At 36.7% G+C, this 23,936-nt stretch overlaps 1 long non-coding RNA gene and 1 pseudogene across 2 annotated transcripts in view; one reads left to right on the forward strand and one right to left on the reverse strand.

Annotated features, from left to right (window-relative positions):
• Positions 1-23,936, forward strand: part of LOC140621447 (uncharacterized) — a 74,624-nt gene that overhangs the window by 45,891 nt on the left and 4,797 nt on the right. The window lies entirely within an intron of this gene.
• Positions 23,485-23,671, reverse strand: LOC140621831 (small EDRK-rich factor 1 pseudogene; annotated as a pseudogene).

The raw sequence follows: 23,936 nt of genomic DNA on the forward strand, positions 1-23,936 counted from the left end.
GGGGGTGGGGGGAATACTGGCCAGCTGGAAAGAGGCAGAGTGGAGAGCACAATGATCATTTTCAGTGGCCTCCATTCCCTGAAAACTGCTCTATGACTCTGAAAGGTATGCTAAGCTAAAAACTGCCTCTTGGTTAAGCCAAAACTCCTGGGCGAGTAAATAGTCCTTTTTCTCAGAAAGACTGGTGGTTTGTTTCAGTTCTTCTAATTGTGCAGTGTCTTGGGAGTGGTATTCTGCTAAAAACTGTCTCTTTGATTGTTACAGTCCCATGAGATCCAGAGATCAAGAGCCAGGTGATCTAGAGGTATCTCCTGGGTAGCAGTCACAAAAACAGTGTCCCCAGATATAAAACCTAGGTCACCAAATGTGTACAGAAACTCCCTCTGGGAGATTCTGACACTCTGGAGAGTGGCCGAGGGAGAGTGTAGGATGGTGTCTACTAGGTGGAGGAGGATAGGGGGAGTGCAAACATGGCACCCACCAAAAAAAAGAAGAGAAAAAAAATTGGGAAATAAAAGTAAAGGAAAAGGGGAAAAAAAGAGGAAACCAAAAAAGAAGAAAAAGACAAAAGGAGAAAGAAAAAAAGAAAACAAAATAAAATGACAGAACCTTTCAACTTTAGCAAGAGGGGGGAGAGCAGTGAAGGTGACAACCACCTGCTGGAAAATAAAGATAGTCCCCACCAAAAAAGAAAACAGGGAGGGGGGATGGCACCATAGGCTTTTACAAGGCAGGAGTTCAGGAGGATGGGGCCCACCAGCATCTGTCCCTGGAGAGTATCCCAGGAGGCTGCTGCTCCTCAGACCAATGCTTTAAATTTAGGAAATGAATCTCTTTCACATAGAGTCTGGGAGCTTTTCAAAGCTGCTTCTCCACGGAGCCCTAAGGTGGGTGACTCTGCTTACAAATCGTTTAAGAGCCATTCCTCAATGTGCCACAATCCCACAGCCTTCCGGCATGAACCCAGTTGGTCTTCAAAGCCTGATATTTTGGGAATGCATCTCTCAAGCACCTGTCTTAACAGTCTGTGAGCCTTACATGGGGTATGAACCTTTCCCTCCTTGGGGGGAAGCTCTGGACTTTGATTCCCTCCCAGTCGTGGGTCACGATGCCAGAGGTGGGATTTACAGTGAGATTGTGTCTCAGCCTTTTTCTAGCCTCTTCAATGTGGTTTCCTTCTCCTTTGATGCTAAGGGGTTGCTCTAGCCACGTTTAGTGTTTGTTTTTTTTTGTTTTTGTTTTTTGTTTTTTGTTTTTTTTACCAGAGGAAATTATTATTATTCCATATAGAGTTGTAGATTTGATGTCCTTTGGAAGACGTGAGTTCAGGATCTTCCTACATCTCCATCTTGAATAGAATTGTACATAATTTCTTTAACGAGTAATGATAAATGCTGATGATTTTCTTTGTGACAAGGAGTAAGCAAAGAAGAGAAATTCTAGTCCCTTTAACAACCCAGAACATTCAGCTAAGGGAAGTGCTTACAGAAAAATGAAGCTTAATTATAAGAATGAAAGTCTTTTAAATTACAGTAAAAGAATTAAAGATTTATATTCTCCTTCTAAAATTTAGAACCTGTGGGCCACTTTCCATAGTAATTTATATTCATGATTATATTACTGTAGCTTTAAATATTTTGTTTAGAAAAAATATTTAAATTTGATTGAATAATATCTACCTATATTCACTTAATGCTTAAAAAAATTCTAGTATACTTAAAAGAATGACAGGGAGATATTTTATAACATAATATACTCAAATTGTTTAGAATAATAAAATATGCAATAGAATAACCTATTTCCTTTTCAATATCTGTCATTTTTGCATCTGTACAATGATGAGTGATGTGATCTGTGTGTTATTAGGGACATTGACACAATTTTTCATAAACCAAAATTTATTCTGAAGCATAAATTTTGATATTTCTATTAGTGCGTGAAGGCATTTATTATAAAACATCTACACTTTTAATTATCAAAAGCAGAAAAGGATAACCCAAATCCAAATGCATTTACTAAAATATATAAAATAAATTAAAAGTGTGTTGTTTCATATTGCCTGTAATTCCCAACAAAATTATTTGGGAAAGAGAACACTATGAAACAAAATATAAAAAGGAACCATTTCTTAACTATTCCAAAAAGTGAGCATGCACACACACACAAAGGACACATGATTTTTAATCAGAAGTGATAGATAAAAGTTGGCATTGCCAGGAGCAAAATGCATTTGAAAGCTATGGTCATGTTGTGTAAAAGAAAGACCGCCAACTTTAAACTTGAAGCTGTTAGCATAACCTTATCTTCCACTAGGGCTTCAACTCTATTATTTTTAACTGAATTCCTATTTCATTTTTTTTAAAGATTTTATTTATTTATTCATGAGAGAGAGAGAGAGAGAGAGAGAGGCAGAGACACAGGCAAAGGGAGAAGCAGGCTCTACACAGGAAACCTAACGTGGGACTCGATCCTGGGTCTCCAGGATCAGGCCCTGGGCCGAAGGTGGCACTAAACGGCTGAGCCACCCGGGCTGCCCTGAATTCCTATTTCAAAATAAATAAATCAGTAATTTATAATTTGTTCAAACAGTGGTTTGGAATAAAATATAAATTTAAGGGTTCAAAAGCCAAAAATAAACCTCTAAAAATATTACCAATACATAGGAAAATTTACTTTAGTATGAACATTTCCAAAGAGACAGAGCTAGAGAGAGTGGAAGCACAAGTCCAAAAGATGTAGATAGAGATAGTTAGAGGAGAGAAAAGCAAGGAGAGAAAGAGAGGGAGAGAGAGTATTTGATGAACACTAATTGCATTTTGAATATTGGGTTTGGAAAGGTGAATTATGGTAGTAAAAAGATAATTAAAAATCACCTGCTTCTCCCACCACAATCCTCCTATACCAGGTTGCCAGTTATAAAGATCAGACAAGGCAAAGATAGAAATACAAGAATAGGTATGTATTTGGTAAACTGGGTAGAGACTACACAGCTTCATAAATATTTTAACATTTTACTAGTTTAGAATTGATACTTTTATTGACGTGAAATGGAAAACAACCAGGCAAAAACCAATAAACTACAAAAACAAAATTGATGAAAACTAGACTGATTTGTGGATGTAAAAGTCATTTTCAATGATGCAGAACTATTAAAATTATCAACTGCTTGTCAAATGTCATAACTGTGCTATATTGAAGTGATTTCTACTGTAGGATTTTATTTATAATTATAAATTCCATGGCCTCAGAATCAAACACTAATCTATAGCTTTTAGATTATAGTATATAGTTCATAAGCTTATTATAGTCATTCAGTATATATGCTTTAGAAACGTTTGTTTGTTTTTACTGCTATTGCCATGAAGGTTCATGTTTATAGATTGGAAGGTCTCAGAAGCTAAAGTTAAAACCTCTTAAATTTTCATGCAATGATATTTAGCATAATATTACAGATAATTAGGTCTATCAAGGTCTTAACATCCCTCTAACCTCCCTCTTACTCCCTCTTATTACTTTAAGAAATAAATAAGCAAACAGGCAAACAAACTAAAACATGTTAATACATTTTGGGGACATATAATAATAAGATATTATAATTTATCAAAGTATTTTGGGGTAATAATTTGGATAGAGAAATATGTGATCAGATTTGAATTATAGAAAGATAACTATGGCTATCATATTATCAATGGACTCAATGCAATTAGGCTAATAAGCAATTGAAATAAGAGGAGATGAGATGAGGACTTGCATTTTGGTTTTTTTTTTTTTAAAGATTTATTTATTTATTTAAAGAGCCAGCATGCAGGTGAGAGTGGCAGAATGATAGGAAGAGTGAGAATCCCAAGCAGACTTCCTGCTGACCCCAGAGCCTGCCATGGAACTTGGTCCCATGATGCCAAGATCATGACCTGAGCTGAAATCAAGAGTCAGATACTCAACAGACTGAGCTATTCAGGTGCCCAAGGACTTGTATTTTAGACAGTGGCAGTTGAGATGGATTAGGAAGAAAATATATAAGATGAGGAGGTAGAAATTAGGACTTAATAACTTAATTGCTGTGGTAGCTGAGAAAAAAGGAAGATGTGGGGAATAAACTACTAGTTTCTAATTTGATAGTTGTTCAGAGGCTGACAATTGCTTTATTAAAAATACTACAAATTCGAAATGTGAGCTTATAATCTAAGATACAAACAAACCTAAAATACAAGTTACTTCAGATGCGATTATTGACATAAATTCATTTGTATCAATCTAGAACAGAATGTATCACTCACATTTAAAAATTAAGCCACGTGGACCATTCAAATCCAAGGGCTATCCAATAAATGATGCCTATTGGTAAGTGATTGCAGGATTGTGAGAAACATATATAATACCTTCAATTTTTTTAAAAGATGCTTTGATTTTTCCTATGCATATTCAGTCACTTTTGTCAAGCAAATTCTCATGAATGAGATACACCATAGCATAAAGAATGCATATTTATTATATATGAAAATGTAACAGAGAGAAAATATTATATATTCAAATGATAAGATTAGATTAGGTTTTACCATATGGTTATACATTTTTATTATTTAGTTTTTTGATGGATAATTCAAAAAGTGTCATAGCTTACAGCAGACATCATATCTTAAATTCAAGAAGACACAATTATGAAATTCACCAATTACGGACAAGGCCATTTTTACAACTTTGGTTGTGTATACATATTTTTCCTTTTAGTAGGGGAAATTGAAGTAAAATTGCCCACCACCCCCAACCAACAGACATATTTTCTTAGAGAATATTGTGGTGAGAGAAGGAATATTTGAGTTAGACATTTTGGAAATGAACCAGTTGCAAAATCTGAGTGTAAACCTGATAACTAGTGTTAGATATTGGGGAGTTTGTTACCAATGAAAAGGGCAAGAAGGATGGAAAGTCAAAAAGTCATGGTGTTGGATGTAGACTTTGGAATCACCCAATTTAGGAAGGCAGGGATTGGAAAGAAAGAGAATGAACTATTTCCAAGAAACAAATGAATGAGGAGAAATGCTTGGCAGTTTAGACAAATGACAAGTAGATGATTCCATCAGATGTTCAGTAATAAGTAAATAACTAACATTTGTATTTTCCTCCTTGGTATGAAAACAAATGCCACTCAATTCATTATAATATATTCAATTATAATATATTCTATTACATATTTTCTACAATACTTATACAATCAATGCTTATACAAACATTTTTGACCTTTGTTTAGAATAAAATAAACTTTTTTAAGACCTGAAATCAAAGAGAACCCTAAGAAAAATATTTAAAGTTTGAAATAAAGATTATGATTTCAAACTTTCAATACTTTTACAGAGACCAGAGGAGATGACAGAGGAAGTGATTTTAAGAATGAGAAATATTCTAGTCCCAAACTGTTGCAGTGTATGCTTGGGATAGACTATTTAGGAGAAACTATGTCTTAATCTCAGTAGGATGGTGGATTTCAAAGTTGACGTTAGAGAATTTTAGAGGAACATATTTTTAAGAAGAAATACACATATAAAAATATTTGGAAATCTTGAGGTGTATACATGGTTTGGTAAAATGAATAATATTGGAGTGCCCTCAATGAATACATTATCCAAAGCCTTAAGGATTCTTTACTAAATGAGTATAAATAAATGTAAGTATGACTTCTTAAAATGAACAATGATGCAATAGTGGAGATTATAAATTATATTAAAATATAATTTGAACACACAATTATTTTTAATTTAGATTTTTTTATTGAAATTATCTAACTCAGCTCTGTGCCAAAGTTTTGTTCTAGTTTCATATTACTTCATTTTCCCCTCTTAAGACACTATATTATAATTTGGTTTTATAGATAGAGCTTAAATAAGACAAGGGGATTTAACATACTGTTTAAATTATACACTTACCAAATGATGAAGTCAGGAATCTTCCTTACCAGTACACCTTACATTCTGCTTAGATCACGGTGACCTCAAATGAGTTTGGAACTAGTGAAGTTAACTTTTAATTTAAGACTTATAAATTATGTAACAGGGAATCCCCGGGTGGTTCAGCGGTTTAGTGTCTACCTTCCGCCCAGGGCGTGATCCTGGAGTCCCCGGATCGAGTCCCGCATGGGGCATCCTGCATGGAGCCTGCTTCTCCCTCTGCCTGTGCCTGTGCCTCTCTCTCTCTCTGTCTTGCATGAATAAATAAATAAAATCTAAATAAATAAATAAATAAATAAATAAATAAATAAATAAATAAATAACAAAACCTTCCTGAAGCGAGTATGTTTTCAGGTATCTCAATAATTTTGTATTTCATCTTATTACATTCCATTTCCATTTTAGCCTAGAAGTGAAAGATAATTTATGGAAGTGTCAATGTGTGGACACTTAAGCAAAATATTTAAAATGTTATCTTAGATTACGATAATTTTATTGGTGAATGTTATTGACATAAGGTATACTATAGTGACCTCCCTCTTACTGTTGATTTTTACTCATTGAAAAGAAGACAAATGTTCTAAGAGTACTGTAAGTTGTTGGAACTTTATATTTGCTTGCTTTTGCATAGAATCTTCTTTTATAAAAAATATTTAATTAATTCATGAGAGACAAAGAGAGAGAGAGAGAGAGAGGCAGGGAGAGAAGCAGGCTCCACACAGGGAGCCCGATGTGGGACTCGATCCTGGGACTCCAGGATCACGCCCTGGGCTGAAGGCCAACACTCAACCGCTGAGCCACCCAAGCATCCCTGTACAGAATCTTCTTCTTCTTCTTCTTCTTCTTCTTCTTCTTCTTCTTCTTCTTCTTCTTCTTCTTCTTTTTCTTTCAGATTCTTCTGTAATAGGGTACATCAAAGCATATTATGGCGCTTCTCTTGAGATAAAGCATCCTTATTTTTAAGCCAAGTTCTATATAGAATTCTTTTATCATGCTTTGGGACCATATAAGTAAATATTACTTACTTATATGGGTTAAGTATTATAATATAGATAAAATAGCTATATTAATTAGATATTATTAATCTAAAATAGTTTAGATACTATTCAAATTCTTCAAATACTCCTTTATGTACATACTTCTCTAGGTGTATTAAAAGACACACATAGCCAATTATGTATGCCAATGTTAAGGGTGGTACTGATATTGTCATGTTTAGTGTATTTATCTAAAATTATTAAGTGACTCTTATGTGACAGAGCTATGATAACTTCTGGAAATAAAAAGATAAATAATTCTTGTCTCTGTCCCTGACTAAGAGCTTACAACCTAATTAGGATTGGCAGAAGTGTACAATCCAGTATAACTAGAGATGTGAATCAAGTGTTCTGGAAGCTCTAAGAATAGAAAAGCTAAATTTTTGGAGATATTTATTATAAATAACAATGAAAAATACATAAGATAGAATGTTGGAATATGAAGTTCACAAATCATTATATGCTTATGTATTTTTTAAATTTAATTTTATATGATTCCATCAATTATAAATATCACAAATGACAGTTAAAGCATCCATATTTTATTATGATTTTTTAAAAGATTGTATTTATTTATTTTAGAGAGAGAGAGCAAGCAGAAGTGGGGGGTGAGGAGGAGTGAGGAGGACAGAAGGAGAGGGAGAAGCAGGCTCCCTGCAGAGCTCAATCCCAGGACCCTGGGATGGATCATGACCTCAGCCCAGCTGGAGGCAGACGCTTAACTGACCTAGCCACCCAGGTGCCCCATATTATGAATTTTTAAAATAAAAGCACAAAATTTTATTTTAAGACCTATAAGTTATAGATTAGCCATATACTGCAAATTACATGCAAATGCCCAATAACAGATAACAAATATTAATATAAAAATTAACCTCCATTTCTGAAGTATGCATTTTAGTATGGAATAATTTATTTCAAACAATTTTAAGTATAAAGATCAATAAAACTCTCTGAGATATTACCAGCTATTATCTATTTATATTGACAGGTAAATGTATATTTTATATATAAGTGAAAAATTGCATACAGACACACTTTAATTGCCTAATATTATGTATGAAAATAATTTGTTCAATTCTAGTTTATATTTTTCCAATTTACATATAATACTTTTAACATATATCTTTCTTTAGCAACCACATAGTCTTACTATGTGCGAAAGATTGATATTTGAGTTTTACCAACACTACTTATTTAATTCTCATGTTTTCATCCATTTGGGCTTTCATAACAAAACATTTTATAGACTGAGTGGTCTATAAACAAGATACATTTATTTTTCACAGTTCTAGAGCCTGGGAAATCCAAAATCAAGGCACCAGCAGATTCAATGTCTGGTGAAGTCCTGCTTCCTCGTCACTCTGTCCTCATGTTGCAGAGGGGGCAAGAGAGTCTCTGGGGCCTCTCTCATGAGGGCTCCACCTTCAAGACTTCATTACCTCCCAAAGGTCCCACCTCCAAATACCGTCACAATGGGGATTAGGTTCCAATTTACGAATTTTAGGGACACAAACATTCAGTCTGGAGCACCTCATAAAAATCCTAGGAAGGAGTTCTCATTATTAAGTCCATTTAAAGGTGAAGAGCACAGATAGGTCAAATAGCTCACTAACTAGGTTGTAAAACAGTCAAGATTTGAAACCAGACAGTCTGGGTTCAGATCAAGAAGTATCTTCAACCTTAGCTTATATTTTGTCTTGATGTTGTGCCCAAGATTGTGAATCCAAGAAACCACCAAGGAGCCAACACCGATGCAAGTACATGAGGGTTTATTAACAAGATCAAGCTTGGGTCCAAGTATACCTGTCACAGTGGAGCAGGGACTTGGACCCCGAGGTGGGTTTCAGCTGGGTTTTTATGAGCTGGTCTAGGGGATTTCCAGAAGGGGTGGAGGAATTTCTTAAGCTCAGTTTTCATTCTGATATGGGGCTTTCAAGGGTGTTCAGTGTATTTTTCCTGTAACTGAAGTAAGGTAAAGTTCAGCTCTTATTCATGGAGGCCTGAGATGGCTGTACTTGTGCTAAACTTAAGGTAGAATGGCCTGAGTTTTCTCGGCCTCCACACTTAATATACATTAAATAAGTTTGCATTCACATGTAATGATGTATCAATAATGTACTTAATCCCTATAGGTAAAGTATTTTCACTATAGATTTCTTCCTCATCCTTTCTGTACTTTAACAAAACAATTAACATTTCATAAACAGAAAAAAAAAAAAGGCAGCCCTTCAGGTTTAAATGCAATAGACTCAATGTAGCTACTCTGAAAATAACATAATTATATCATTAGAACAGATGAATAGGACACATAGAGGGAGTGAGAGGGCAGTGTATCAATGTACAGTGTACAATACAGAGTGTTAATACAATACAAAATGCTAAATAAACTTATTAATAATTATGTTTAGTTATTAGAACTGTAGCTTCTTAATCTCTTCATTGGTTCTTCACAATATTTTATATTATGTTAAAATTTCAAATCTGATTCTGTTATGGTCCTAGACTCTTATTTACAAAAGTCTTTTCAAATAAAATGTCTATAGAAAACTAGAAAACTTGCTTTTGCTCTGACATTTGCTTTTGTTTCTCTGTATAGCCCTGGAGGTTTATAAACACCCACAGCATTGTCCTCTTTGCTCATCTGTAATCTTCTAACTCATCTTTCATTTTTATGTTGCCTCTCTCACTTCCAAGTTTCAAATCTTTTTCTTGCTATCTTTCTAATTCCTCCCTACCTAGGCCATAGAACTAGACTTACCTTGCCCCACGAATGTCAATATCAGCATATGCTTTTTAGCAAGTTGGATATCACAGAGGGATTCTCCAATATGCTGCTCAGCAGGAAAATGCCAGGCAGCCATAATTCTGGGAATCACAGAAGAAGGAGGTTAGAGGTGCCACAGTCCAAAATGCAGGCTTTAATCTAAAGCCTTGTTTGTGGTACACGTCCCTCCTGCACTCATTTGAGCTTTGTGCCACCAAACTGGATGGACTATCTGACATCTGGTTGTGGGGGCTGCAGGATTCTAAGTTTTATAATCGTTCCATTTAGCTGACTTTCCAACATAACAAAATTAGTTCACATAATCTATTTAGCTATTTTTAAAATGTAAATAATACAATTCTACCTTTAATTCTAAGGTAAATTATTTTTTTTTTCAACTACCCTTTTTTTTTGTTAACTGAAATCTTACAAAGGCCAATCTTAAGTCTTCAATTAACTTCTCAGCAGTGGTTGTGGGTACACTTTCATTTTTGGTTTTGTTTTTGCTAAGAATCTCTCGGTTGTCAATGTTCCTTTTTCCCTCAGAGCCTGTAATACAGCAACCTCTCTTTAACTCCCCCCACTGAGAGTAAGCAGAGTAGGTCAAGGTTCTTCCTAGATAAGTCTTAAGCAAATGGCTTAAGTGTTGGCAAATTTATTTTCAAACCTACATAGCTTCTCATAAGAGAAAGCCAATGCAGATATTTGTCTTTTTATTTTGTTCAGTGAGAGAACAAGAGTTTTAAGCTCCTAATTTCAGAAAGTACATATAGGATGATAGTCAAGCCTGTCATATTTCAATCCCTTACAATAAAAATGTGTCTCTCTATAATTCCTACTGATAGGTAGCTCTAGAATTGTCCTACAATCCAAATTCATATGTAAATTATCCACTCTTATAACCCAACTGGTGATGATTGTACCAATAGTAGATATCCGACGTAAGGATATCATTCAGTAGACTCATCAGATCACTGGAGGGCATAGTGTGAAAATGTCTATTTCAAACTTGGCTTAAATCTCACTTTTCAGAACACTGTATTAAATTATGAAAGAAATATGAAATTCCAAAATAGTGAATGTACAGATTAAGAATATAAATTAGACCATGAGTAAACCAAAATTTAAAGTGATAATCATTTAGAAAATGCTATGCAATGGATAAGGAATGTGGAAGAGAAGCATGGGGGAAAGGATTGCAAAGATAAATGACCAGACTCAGGAATCATTACAATGATCCAAAACACCTGTCTCCGATATTCCTCAAATATACAGTTTTCTACATTCATGTACCTAAGATATAGGCCACACGATGGTTTTACTTTTTGTTTGTTCCTGTGGCTTACTCAATTGCTTTTGGACTAGTATATACAGTTGTGTAAATTATCCTGAATGAGGGTCTGGCCTTTTGAATTCAATAGGAATACTATAACAAAAACTCATGATTTATAGAGCTCAGTAGGGCCAGACACAAACACAGCACACCCTTCACACATGCATATCTGAAATAAATGTATGTAATAGGTACACATGTATTTCTTTTTCTACTATTGCATTTTGAAATCCTGAGCCTGATAAGCAATTTAAAGCAGAAGATGATTTAATTTGATGCCACAGCTCTATGAAATCCTGGTAAGTTTCATATGTAGGATTTTTTTCTCTTTGGTTTGTAAACTCTTTAGGATCTTTAATGCCAAAATCATTAAATATGGTGGGAATGGTTATATATATATAAAATGGTTATATATAATATATATATATTTGATATGTATTTAAATATAACTAATGTATGTATTACATTTAATACATATTTATATTAAATCTCTGCAAAACCTTTTTTTTCTATAAGACATAAGAATATGTATCTCAAATATATAATATTTCCATTCTGGTTAAATTGAACTTATGCCTAAATTACCAAAATTTAGAATTCAAGATGATCCTCTGAAAAAGGCACTTGGGTTCCCCATGAGGCAGACTAATTTGAACAACAGCAGCTTTGGAAAGACAGCTACCGCATTTCTCTTTGACCCCTGAGCCAGGCACTGAATATACCCTGTGGCTATATTAGAGCACTTATGGAGAAACATTATATGGTCTCATTCATTTGGGGAATATAAATAATAGTGAAAGGGAATAGAGGAGAAGGGAGAAGAAATGGGTAGGAAATATCAGAAAGGGAGACAGAACATGGAAGACTCCTAACTCTGGGAAACGAACTAGGGGTGGTGGAAGGGGAGGAGGGCGGGGGTTGGGGTGACTGGGTGTCGGGCACTGAGAGGCGCACTTGACGGGATGAGCACTGGGTGTTATTCTGTATGTTGGCAAATTGAACACCCATAAAAAATAAATTTATTATAAAAAAGAGCACTTATGTAGAATTGAATAAGAAAAAGCAATGCTGCATATTTCAGAATTTAGTTTGTTTTTACTAGACAAATGTATTCTTCTCCCCAAAAACCAGCTGAAATAAATTAATTTCTAAAATTGTAAATTCTATATGAAGAAATCAATTTTATTTACATGTTAAATTCTTATGAAATGTGTATGTATGCATATTAGCTATGCCTCAAATAATCTGCTATTTTATAAGGCTGGAAAATCACCTGCTTAAATTAGAGAAGTGTAGGAGGAATGGGATATGCATTTTTAAAGCACATTGAGTTACATTGATATCACAATTTGACAGAATAAGCTTAATCACTACAGAAAACTAATTTATGTCTGGAAAACTTCATAGGCCAATGCTTATCATCTATTTCCCTTGTTAAATGATTGTAGGGGATCTAGAAATAGGTATATATTCTCCCACTAGTGCTAAATATGCTTTATTTTTATGACACTTTGAGATATTTTCTTCATGTCAGCTTTTATTTGATTTTTGCCTTTCCTTAGAACATTTTGTGAAAGTGTAAGTTAAACTAAAAAGAAGACCTAAAGATAGAACTTGTAGCATAATTTCAGAAATCTTTGTGGTTTCACATATTTGGTAGTGCAAAACAATGTGTTAAGAATTGACCTTGCTAAAAAAAAGAATTGACCTTACTATCTAAATTACTCCATAGAACAAAATAAAATATAAATTCAAAAAATAAATAAAATCTTATTTCACCAGAAAAATTTTAAGTTGTCTATTATAAGAAATTAATAACTTACCTAATTTAAAATGAATTCAAATGTAATATGTTTAAAAATGTGATACATTTCTAAGCTCCTTACTTCATTGCCTGAAATAAATAAAACATAAATGTTAATAACTAATTCTTTAGTTTCACAATTCTCTACAATTAAAGTGAAATATTTTAAAATTTAAAATTATCTTATTGAAAAAAAAAATTATCTTATTGACTATTTTACATGGACCAAAATATATTGTGTTAGTTTCAATAGCTTGCAATATATTCTTTATTTATATAACATATTCCCTGATTTAAGTGCCTTAGTGAAGCTTGTATATTTCCATCATAGTAATAAAATATGTATAATTGAGGCTACCACTGTCAGGTTTAGCTGACAGGATGTAGGAAATAAATTGGCAATGAATTTCTTCATTTTAGTTGCTACAGATAAATGCTACAAATAAATATTTTAATTATAGGATTAACGCCCTTATTCTACATAATAAAATATGTACATATATATATCCCTGCATACACATACATATTCCTGCTACTTATATGCCACAAAGTTAAAACCATTATACCAGAAAAATTTAGGATCAAAACCTGGCCTTACAAAGGTCATGAAATTAAAAAAAAAAAAAAAAAAAAAAAAGTAAAACACACACACAAAGATCATGAAATAAAACAATGAAATAGTTTATGTATTCAAAAAGTAAAAAATAAAACCCTTATTTTCTATGCTTATGAATACCATTATACTTTATATCTGTTTGTATTTATCTTGAAATATTTAATGTCAGAAGAAACACAAGATACTATGGAATAGAATCATTCAAGGGGTGTCTGGGTGGCTCAGTCGGTTAAGCATTCAACTCTTGATCTCAGCTCAGGTCTTGATCTCAGGGTTATGAACTCAAACATTACACTGGACTACACACTGGGCATACAGCCTTCTTTAATTTTTAAGGTTAAAAATATATCAAATTCAAGCTTACATATGCTAAGCAAAATAAGTCAGTCAGAGAAAGACAAATACCATATGATTTTATGTATACGTAGAATTTTAGAAACAAAACAGACAAACATGAGAGGAAGAGAGAGAGGCAAACCATAAAACAGATTTTTAACTGTAGAGAACAAACTGAGGGTTGCTGGAGGGGAAGCCTGGGTTGCTCCTGGGTTAAATAGGTGAAGGGTATTAAAGAGGGCACTTGTGGTGAGCACTCAGTATTGTTTGTGATGAATCACTGAATTCTATTCCTAAAATTAATATTAAACTATATGTTAACTAACTGGAATTTATTTATTTATTTATTTATTTTTTTAATTTATTTTTTATTGGTGTTCAATTTACTAACATACAGAATAACCCCCAGTGCCCGTCACCCATTCACTCCCACCCCCCGCCCTCCTCCCCTTCTACCACCCCTAGTTCGTTTCCCAGAGTTAGCAGTCTTTACGTTCTGTCTCCCTTTCTGATATTTCCCACACATTTCTTCCCCCTTCCCTTATATTCCCTTTCACTATTATTTATATTCCCCAAATGAATGAGAACATATAATGTTTGTCCTTCTCTGATTGACTTACTTCACTCAGCATAATACCCTCCAGTTCCATCCACGTTGAAGCAAATGGTGGGTATTTGTCATTTCTAATAGCTGAGTAATATTCCATTGTATACATAAACCACATCTTCTTTATCCATTCATCTTTCGTTGGACACCGAGGCTCCTTCCACAGTTTGGCTATCGTGGCCATTGCTGCTATAAACATCGGGGTGCAGGTGTCCCGGCGTTTCATTGCATTTGTATCTTTGGGGTAAATCCCCAACAGTGCAATTGCTGGGTCAGGGCAGGTCTATTTTTAACTCTTTGAGGAACCTCCACACAGTTTTCCAGAGTGGCTGCACCAGTTCACATTCCCACCAACAGTGTATGAGGGTTCCCTTTTCTCCGCATCCTCTCCAAAATTTGTTGTTTCCTGCCTTGTTAATTTTCCCCATTCTCACTGGTGTGAGGTGGTATCTCATTGTGGTTTGGATTTGTATTTCTCTGATGGCAAGTGATGCAGAGCATTTTCTCATGTGCATGTTGGCCATGTCTATGTCTTCCTCTGTGAGATTTCTGTTCAAGTCTTTTGCCCATTTCATGATTGGATTGTTTGTTTCTTTGGTGTTGAGTTTGATAAGTTCTTTATAGATCTTGGAAACTAGCCCTTTATCTGATACGTCATTTGCAAATATCTTCTCCCATTCTGTAGGTTGTCTTTGAGTTTTGTTGACTGTATCCTTTGCTGTGCAAAAGCTTCTTATCTTGATGAAGTCCCAATAGTTCATTTTTGCTTTTGTTTCTTTTGCCTTCGTGGATGTATCTTGCAAGAAGTTACTACGGCCGAGTTCAAAAAGGGTGTTGCCTGTGTTCTTCTCTAGGATTTTGATGGAATCTTGTCTCACATTTAGATCTTTCATCCATTTTGAGTTTATCTTTGTGTATGGTGAAAGAGAGTGGTCTAGTTTCATTCTTCTGCATGTGGATGTCCAATTTTCCCAGCACCATTTATTGAAGAGACTGTCTTTCTTCCAATGGATAGTCTTTCCTCCTTTATCGAATATTAGTTGCCCATAAAGTTCAGGGTCCACTTCTGGATTCTCTATTTTGTTCCACTGATCTATATGTCTGTTTTTGTGCCAGTACCACACTGTCTTGATGACCACAGCTTTGTAGTACAACCTGAAATCTGGCATTGTGATGCCCCCAGATATGGTTTTCTTTTTTAAAATTCCCCTGGCTATTCGGGGTCTTTTCTGATTCCACACAAATCTTAAAATAATTTGTTCTAACTCTCTGAAGAAAGTCCATGGTATTTTGATAGGGATTGCATTAAACGTGTATATTGCCCTGGGTAACATTGACATTTTCACAATATTAATTCTGCCAATCCATGAGCATGGAATATTTTTCCATCTCTTTGTGTCTTCCTCAATTTCTTTCAGAAGTGTTCTATAGTTTTTAGGGTATAGATCCTTTACCTCTTTGGTGAGGTTTATTCCTAGGTATCTTATGCTTTTGGGTGCAATTGTAAATGGGATTGACTCCTTAATTTCTCTTTCTTCAGTCTCATTGTTAGTGTAGAGAAATGCCACTGATTTCTGGGCATTGATTTTGTATCCTGCCACGCTACCGAATTGCTGTATGAGTTCTAGCAATCTTGGGGTGGAGACTTTTGGGTTTTCTATGTACAGTATCATGTCATCGGCGAAGAGGGAGAGTTTGACTTCTTCTTTGCCAATTTGAATGCCTTTAATGTCTTTTTGTTGTCTGATTGCTGAGGCTAGGACTTCCAGTACTATGTTGAACAGCAGTGGTGAGAGTGGACATCCCTATCTTGTTCCTGATCTTAGGGGAAAGGCTCCCAGTCCTTCCCCATTGAGAATGATATTTGCTGTGGGCTTTTCATAGATGGCTTTTAAGATGTCGAGGAATGTTCCCTCTATCCCTACACTCTGAAGAGTTTTGATCAGGAATGGATGCTGTATTTTGTCAAAGGCTTTCTCTGCATCCAATGAGAGGATCATATGGTTCTTGGTTTTTCTCTTGCTGATATGATGAATCACATTGATTGTTTTACGGGTGTTGAACCAGCCTTGTGTCCCAGGGATAAATCCTACTTGGTCATGGTGAATAATTTTTTTAATGTACTGTTGGATCCTCTTGGCCAGTATCTTGTTGAGAATTTTTGCATCCATGTTCATCAGGGATATTGGTCTGTAATTCTCCTTTTTGGTGGGGTCTTTGTCTAGTTTTGGAATTAAGGTGATGCTGGCCTCATAGAACGAATTTGGAAGTACTCCATCTCTTTCTATCTTTCCAAACAGCTTTACGAGAATAGGTATGGTTTCTTCTTTAAACGTTTGATAAAATTCCCCTGGGAAGCCATCTGGCCCTGGACTCTTGTGTCTTGGGAGGTTTTTGATGACTGCTTCAATTTCCTCCCTGGTTATTGGCCTGTTCAGGTTTTCTATTTCTTCCTGTTCCAGTTTTGGTAGTTTGTGGCTTTCCAGGAATGCGTCCATTTCTTCTAGATTGCCTAATTTATTGGCGTATAGCTGTTCATAATATGTTTTTAAAATCGTTTGTATTTCCTTGGTGTTGGTAGTGATCTCTCCTTTCTCATTCATGATTTTATTAATTTGAGTCTTCTCTCTCTTCTTTTTAATAAGGCTGGTTAATGGTTTATCTATCTTATTAATTCTTTCAAAGAACCAACTCCTGGTTTTGTTGATCTGTTCCACAGTTCTTCTGGTCTCGATTTCGTTGAGTTCTGCTCGAATCTTTATTAACTCCCTTCTTCTCTTGGGTGTAGGATCTATTTGCTGTTTTTTCTCTAGCTCCTTTATGTGTAAGGTTAGCTTCTGTATTTGAGTTCTTTCCAGTTTTTGAATGGATGCTTGTATTGCGATGTATTTCCCCTTTAGGACTGCTTTTGCAGCATCCCAAAGATTTTGAACGGTTGTATCTTCATTCTCATTAGTTTCCATGAATCTTTTTAATTCTTCCTTAATTTCCTGGTTGACCCTTTTATCTTTTAGCAGGATGGTCCTTAACCTCCACGTGTTTGAGGTCCTTCCAAACTTCTTGTGATTTAGTTCTAATTTCAAGGCATTATGGTCTGAGAATATGCAGGGGACAATCCCAATTTTTGGTATTGGTTCAGACCCGATTTGTGACCCAATATGTGGTCTATTCTGGAGAAAGTTCCATGTGCGCTTGAGAAGAATGTGTATTCAGTTGAGTTTGGATGTAAAGTTCTGTAGATATCTGTGAAATCCATCTGGTCCAGTGTATCATTTAAAGCTCTCGTTTCTTTGGAGATGTTGTGCTTAGAAGACCTATCGAGGGTAGAAAGAGCTAGATTGAAGTCACCAAGTATAACTGTATTATTATCTAAGTATGTCTTAATTTTGGTTAATAATTGATTTATATATTTGGCAGCTCCCACATTCGGGGCATATATATTGAGGATTGTTAAGTCCTCTTGTTGAATAGATCCTTTAAGTATGATATAGTGTCCCTCTTCATCTCTCACTACAGTCTTTGGGGTAAATTTTAGTTTATCTGATATAAGGATGGCTACCCCTGGTTTCTTTTGAGGACCATTCGAATGGTAAATGGTTCTCCAACCTTTTATTTTCAGGTTGTAGGTGTCCTTCTGTCTAAAATGAGTCTCTTGTAGACAGCAAATAGATGGGTCCTGCTTTTTTATCCAGTCTGAAACCCTGCGCCTTTTGATGGGGTCATTAAGCCCATTCACGTTCAGAGTTACTATTGAAAGATGTGAGTTTAGTGTCATCGTGATATTTATTCAGTCCCTGTTTTTGTGGATTGTTCCACTGAACTTCTTCTTAAAAGGGAATTTTAAGAGTCCCCCTTAAAATTTCTTGCAGAGCTGGTTTGGAGGTCACATACTCTTCAGTTCCTGCCTGTCTTGGAAGCTCTTTATCTCTCCTTCCATTCTGAATGAGAGCCTTGCTGGATAAAGTATTCTTGGTTGCATGTTCTTCTCATTTAGGACCCTGAATATATCCTGCCAGCCCTTTCTGGCCTGCCAGGTCTCTGTGGAGAGGTCTGCTGTTACCCTAATACTCCTCCCCATAAAAGTCAGGGATTTCTTGTCTCTTGCTGCTTTAAGGATCTTCTCTTTATCTTTGGAATTTGCAAGCTTAACTATTAAATGTCGAGGTGTTGAACGGTTTGTATTGATTTTAGGGGGGGATCTCTCTATTTCCTGGATCTGTTTCCCTTCCCAGATTAGGAAAGTTTTCAGCTAGAATTTGTTCAAATACATATTCTGGACCTCTGTCCCTTTCGGTGCCCTTGGGAACCCGAATTAAACGTAGGTTTTTCTTCCTCAGGCTGTCACTTATTTCCCTTAATCTATCCTCATGATCTTTTGTTTGTCTCTTTTTTCCTCAGTTTCCCTCTTTGCCATCAACTTGTTTTCTATGTCACTCAGTCGTTCTTCCACCTCGTTAACCCTCGTTGTTAGGACTTCTAGTTTGGATTGCATTTCATTCAATTGATTTTTAATTTCTGCCTGATTAGATCTAACTTTTGCAGTCATGAAGTCTCTTGAGTCCTTTATGCTTTTTTCTAGAGCCACCAGTAGCTGTATAATAGTGCTTCTGAATTGGCTTTCTGACATTGAATTGTAATCTAAATTTTGTAACTACGTGGAAGAGAGGACTGTTTCTGATTCTTTCTTTTGAGGTGAGGTTTTCTTTCTAATCATTTTGCTCAGTGCAGAGTGGCCAAAAACAAGTTGTATTGGGAAAAGGAGAAAAAGAGAGGAGAGAAAGAAGGAAAGAAAAGAGAAAAAGAAAAAAGAATAAAGGAAGAAAAAAAAAAAAGAAAAAACAGAAGAAAAAGAGAAAGAAAAAGAAAGAAAGGGAAAAAAAGGGGTGGGGGAAGCTAACAGAAATCAAAAACCAAAAAAAAAAAAAAAAAAAAAAAAAAAACCATGGGGGAGTATCCTCTGAATCTGTATACATCTGTATACAGTAAGTCCCTTGGCTTCTCCTGGAACTTGTCCGTCCAGCTGGTCTTCTGGGGGAGGGGCCTGCTGTGCTGATTCTCAGGTGTGAGCACTTGGGGGAGCTGCTCTGCCCCTGCCTGGTGCAGGGCTCAGTGGGGGTTTTTCACACCGTGAGGCCCCAGGAGGAACAACCGCAGTGGCGGGGCCAGCTCTGCAGCCCTGGAGTCAGCCCCGGCAGTAGCTCCGCAGCTCTCCGTCTGCAGGGCCTGGAGGGTCCGGGGCGGGGCCGCTGATCTGCTCAGCTGGGGCAGGAGCGTCCTCGCTGTCCTGGGCCCTCCCGGCCTCTGCCTGTCCCGGGGGAGGCGGGATCCTGGGCTGTGTCCCGGCGCCCTGTGCTCCGGGGCCTGTGCTGTTGGATTCGCGCTCCCCCCCCGCAGCCCCCTCCGCGGAGCCGCCCCCGAGCCCCCCCGAGCTGCTCCCGCCCCGCAGCCCCCTCCGCGGAGCCGCCCCCGACCCCCCGAGCTGCTCCCGCCCCGCAGCCCCCTCCGCGGAGCCGCCCCCGAGCCCCCCGAGCTGCTCCCGCCCCGCAGCCCCCTCCGCGGAGCCGCCCCCGAGCCCCCCGAGCTGCTCCCCCCCGCAGCCCCCTCCGCGGAGCCGCCCCCGAGCCCCCCGAGCTACTCCCCCCCGCAGCCCCCTCCGCGGAGCCGCCCCCGAGCCCCCCGAGCTGCTCCGGGTCCCCCGTGCGCGCTGCAGCCCTTAGGGAGCTCGGCGCACTCTCCCGGGGCGCAGGTGCCTGTTAGTGTCCCCGGGAGCCCGAGGGCATCCCCGCCCTCCCGGGTCCTGCTCCACCTCCCCGCGAGCCCCTTTCCCCCGGGAAGGTCGGTGCAGCTCCTGCGTCTCCGGGACGGGGCTCTCCTGTCCTGGGGACACTCGCCCCGGCCTCAGCCCGGCTCCTCGCGGGCCCCTCCCCCTTGGAGGCCTTTTGTGTCTTTATTTCTTTTTCCCCGTCTTCCTACCTTGCTGGAAGCGCGAATTCTTCTCACTGCAGCATTCCAGCTGTTCTCTCTTTAATTCTCAGGCCGAATTCATAGATTTTCAGGATGATTGGAAGGTTTTCTAGGTAATTTGGTGGAGACAGGTGATTTGGGGACCCTACTCTTCCGCCATCTTGCTCCTCCCCCCACTAATTGGAATTTAAATAAAAACTTGAAACTACAGAATAAAACCCTTGAAACTACAAATAAATAAATAGACAATATAAACTCTAATGGCCAAAATATAAAAACAAATTAAATTAAAATACTTGCCTTGTTAAAAACTTTAAAATATAAATAAATAAAAACTTGAAAAAGAAAAAAAATTTTTAAAATAAATTAAATGCTCAATAAAAACGAAAAAAAAATCAAGCCTGTAGTTTTAGAAACAAATAATTAGAAATATAAGGGTGGATTTTATTCTTCCTTTTAAAAAGTAAATAAATCATAAGGCCTTTATTGCACTAGCTCTGCTTTCAAGTATATAAGAAATACATGTAAATATAGTAATTATGCTACTTTCTGTAGGGATAATGATTTAAAGGAAATTTATCATTTATTGCACGCAGAAATAATCTTTTCCACATTACTGCTAATAATAATGTTCTTCCAGAATTTTTTAAAGTTTAGTTGACAGAGGATGCAGTATGTCATAAAGAGCCTATATCGTTTTAATAGTAGCAGAATTTGCCACCTCCATATAATATGCTACTCTGGCATAAGGATTATTTTGAGCTGACAGCAATTGAAAAGAAATGGATACCAGAAAAGCTCTCTTCACTCTCTCATTTGTCTAAAAGTGGGTGGCCCCCCTCCCCTCCCTACCACAAAAGACAGAAGTTAATCTAGAGAAAATTCTAGATTCTTAATATCTCAGGAATGTACCACAAGAATCCACATAACAAATCTTGGTAAAATCATCTCCTATCATTAATTTCCCCAATATAGTTGCCTTCCAATAATTTGTTAGAAGCTCAAAGTCCTTTTTCTTTGTTTTTGCTTCTCAAGAAATGTATTATATTTTAAGACAGTATATAAGTCCAAGTTTTAACCATCCCTCTGAACTACTCATCTCTGAGTGTCCTCATGCCTATACATAATGCCTATGTGTGTAATAACTTTGGGGGAAACATAGGTGTAAACAATCAGAAATTAGAAAAAAGGGAATTTTAAGTGTTACTCAAAATTCTTAATTGAATCACTATTAATGTTTTTCAATTAATACAATAAATAATAATTTTAAATTTTATTTAATTCTGGCTTTTGAAAACAAATTCAGCCCTCCAAGAAGACTGGAAACAGTGGCAATTGTTTTTATCCCATTCAATTTAATTTTTCCCTTAAATCTGAATTTAAAAAAAAAATCTAAATCGGTCAGAAGAGTGAATAAATTTATTTTCTCATAATAGTTTTTCAAAGAGTAAAAACCAGTTTTAGGGGAGCCTGGGTGGCTCAGTCAATTAAGTGTCTGCCTTTGGCTTGTGGTTATGATCCCGGGAATCGAGCCCTACATTGGGCTCCCTCGCTGCTTCTCTTTCTCCCTCTGCTGATCCCCCCTGCTTATGTGCACTCTCTCTTTCTCTCTGTCAAATAAATAAAATTTTTAAAAATACATATATTTAGGGATACCTGGGTGGCTCAGTGATTAAATGTCTGCCTTCAGCTCAGTTTGTGATCCTGTGGTCCTGGGATAGAGTCCTACATCGGGTTCCTGCAGAGAGCCTGCTTCTCCCTCTGCCTGTCTCTACCTCTCTCTGTGTGTCTGTCATGAATAAATAAAATCTTTTTAAAAGTTTTTAAAATAAAAAAATATATATATTTAAATAGATAAATAAATAAATAAATAAATAAATAATAATAAAACCAGTTTTTGTGTCCTTTACATGTCTACTCCTCCAATGCAATTTCAACTATTTAATACCTCTATTTTCTTAATACCCCCACACTATTTTCCAAGACTTTCATGCCCCTATTCACTCCATTCTGAAGATATTCTAAAATTTGACTAAGATCCTCTAATGTACTTATAATTGGAAGTGATTTCCAAATATCATCAAGTCTTCATGGGCTCATTCCTTGTCTTGGTTGGCATATTCTCTACTAATATACTCTGATTATACCATCCACATACTATAGCATGGCAACTTCAACTATCTCTAAGGTGCTAAGGGTCAATTAAAATTCTCATATTTTATACAAACTGCTGTCAAACAAAATATCCTCTATCCCACTTAATTATATCTTTAATTTATATGCAAAGACTTACATTAATTCATGTTAAATCATTAAACTTGCCAAAATGATATTTTATTATTTAAAACATTTGGAAAATGAGCCATCAATTCCATTTATATCATCTTCCATTACCATTATATTATATTTTATCTCTTAAGGTGGAACAAATTTTACATTTCCTTTATGTAACCTAGCTCATTGGAGGGCACCCCAATTCACACACTTTTCTAATTCCATGCAATATTCCATAACCGAAATCTGTCTGCACAATCTACAACCAAAACAAACCCACTTCAAGTCATTTAAATGGGGAAAGGAGTAAATTGAAACATATAAAATGTTCTAGATGGGAAGATTTAATCTAACAAACCATACAAGACTCTTAAAGTTACAAAATACACTGAGGGTGGATAGAGGGGAGGTGGGCAGTGGATGCATTAAATGGGTGATGGGTATTAAAGAGGGCCGTTCTTGGGATAGCACCAGGTGTTCTCTCTAAGTGATGAATCATTAAATTCTCCACCTGAAACTAATATTATACCATATGTTAATATGATATATCATACCTGCTGCTCCCGCCGCTAAAGCCTTCAGTGGGGTTTCCACGGCAATTTATTTATTTATTTTTTCACATGCACAGTTAGTGTTTTATTCTTTGAAGAATGGTTATGAAACATTACACTAAGTCAGGCTGAAAGGTAAAGTTTAAAATAGTTTTGTAAGGATATAACATGATTGTTCACTCCACAAAATTTTGACCTTAGAGCTTATGATACACTTAGTTGGCAGTAGCACCCAGGTTTTTCCAAATAGCCATCATTTTTCTTTTGTCTGCATAGACTTCTCCTTAGCTGCCTTCTGCTTTTGTTGCATTATCTCAGAGTCCCTCTGCTTTCTCTGAGAAGTGGTCAAGCTATCTTCTTTTCTTTCTCCCTTGCTAATTTCCTGGGATTTCTTCTTGTTTTTCTGGTGGGGGTAGTTCTCGCTGGTTTCCTCGGGCCATGCCCACGGCGGCCCTCCGGGGAGAGAGCTCCTCGGGGGAGCAACCTCCTCCTGGAATTTAAATAAAAATTTGAAGGAAAAAGGAATTTGGACTCTTCAAGACAGTGAAGAGTAGGGTCCTCACCTGACCTGGCCCCACCCACTCCCCCGGATAACTTCCAAACCGTCCTGAACATCCTGGATCCAACCTGAAATTTAAAGAGAGGACAGCCCGATGCTACAGAGAGAAGGGTTTTCGCTTCTAACAAGGTAGGAAGGTGGAAAAA

Source organism: Canis lupus, chromosome 30 (assembly GCF_048164855.1).
Source record: "Canis lupus baileyi chromosome 30, mCanLup2.hap1, whole genome shotgun sequence".
Taxonomy (NCBI): Eukaryota; Metazoa; Chordata; class Mammalia; order Carnivora; family Canidae; genus Canis; species Canis lupus.